A 1,721-nucleotide genomic window follows, 5' to 3' on the forward strand; every position below is an offset into this window, starting at 1 on the left:
GAACACTAACATCTTTATAACAGGCGGCCATGAGGAGCAGGGGCGGCAGATTGAGAAGAACAGGGGGTGGCTTAGGAAGGGGGAGAGTGATGGCTCCTCTCCTCTTGCAGTCAGCAATGTCGTGGCTAAGATCGCATGGTTATATTTCATTATATTTATTTACTTATTCATATATTTCTGTTTGATTTTATTACACTCTATGACTAGGGTGTTTTGTATCAGTACAGGGTCTTGTCTGTATATTTATGTTTTTACATATCTTCTTTAGTGGGACCGATTCAGACTTGGCCTTCGATTGCAGGATAAATCTGTTCTATTCTTTTCTTATTGATCCTCGGTTACCTATGTTTCGCATATTATTTTGCGCAGGGAATAGAGCTTTGTAGTAAGATGAGAGGAAATGGTGTGTTTTGTTTCTGTTCCCAACCGCGGCAGACCCTGGGGGCTGATTTGAGGGGCTTCCATTGTGCAGGTCGCAGGAGAAAATGGTGGCCATTTTGTTACATTTATTTATTTTCTTTCTGATTGTTCACATATATGTGTAACCTTATAAAGGTTTTACGACGTGATTTTTATTGGAGAGAATGTATGTTAATGTATATCTCCACAAATAGGATATTCATTTAGACACATATCAAGAATAAGTCCCAGATCTAAGTTCCTGAATTGTGATTCGTAGCCTGCCATGATTTTAATAAGGATTTAGCATATTCTACTTATGGAAGAATTAAATGTAACGGTTCTACCGATTGTTCATAAATAAACTAATTTGTGGAATGCAATACTTCTATGTTGATTTAAAACACACTGGTGTTTCTTCACGTTCAATTTCTTGTGTTACCACATGTGCAATGTTGCATGTTAAATTTCTTATGTTACCACATGTGGAATGTTGCATTTTAATTCTCTATTTTGAATGTGTTCACGAATATGACCAATTTTCTCTTTTCCATAGACATGATAAATAATTAATTTCATTTCGAAGTGAAAATGCGCATGCTACAAGTATTTTTTCTCCTTATTTAAGACTGGTTAAATCTCAACCAGAAGTAACAGAATGCAATCACCATCACGCTAGCAATACATTGGCTTACATATTAGTGGTCGGCATCGCCTACCGAAATTCATTTTCCTCACGCCTGGAATGTTTCCCGGCTGACAATTTTCCGTAGACAATTTTACGGTAAAAAAAAAATTCAGAAATTAAAAACGGGTCGTGTCTACAGTCACAGTAAACATACAACCAACTGGATGGAGAAAGAAAAGCAGACTTACATGCCAGAGCTAAATTCTCTCTGCTATTCCCTTTAGCTGGGCGTTTAATCCCCGGAGCACTTGCATCCTCTCATGTTGTGATTTTTACCAAAATCTGAAGCGGCCTTGTGTGGAGCAATGCCTTTTTTCTGTTCTCCTCACAGAATTATTGTCTCATCGACTGCAATAATTACTGGAATTCGCAGAGACTGAATTTGTTGAGAAGTCTTTGGAAACTTTCAAATAAATGCAATGGTCATACCCACAACTTACCCCAGGTTTCCATGTTATTGCTTTTAAGTGTAATTTTTGTAAATTTTAAATTAAGTCGAAAGGATAAATTAGAATCTTTTCTTATTTTAGTGGAGTAAAGGACTTTAAAAACTGCTTATTAGAAGGAATGAAATTTGACTCTACAATTTTTTTTCATTCTTTTTTATATCTAATTTTTTTTCTAAAATTTATGT

General features: G+C 35.9%; 1 long non-coding RNA gene across 1 annotated transcript; it reads left to right on the forward strand.

Annotated features, from left to right (window-relative positions):
- On the forward strand, nt 1-803 carry LOC131859931 (uncharacterized). The gene is made up of 2 exons (XR_009359506.1): nt 1-138; nt 473-803. It is a non-coding gene; the product is annotated as an uncharacterized LOC131859931 (long non-coding RNA).
- Nucleotides 804-1,721: the final 918 nt, after the last annotated feature.

This window comes from Cryptomeria japonica, chromosome 11 (assembly GCF_030272615.1).
Source record: "Cryptomeria japonica chromosome 11, Sugi_1.0, whole genome shotgun sequence".
Lineage (NCBI taxonomy): Eukaryota > Viridiplantae > Streptophyta > Pinopsida > Cupressales > Cupressaceae > Cryptomeria > Cryptomeria japonica.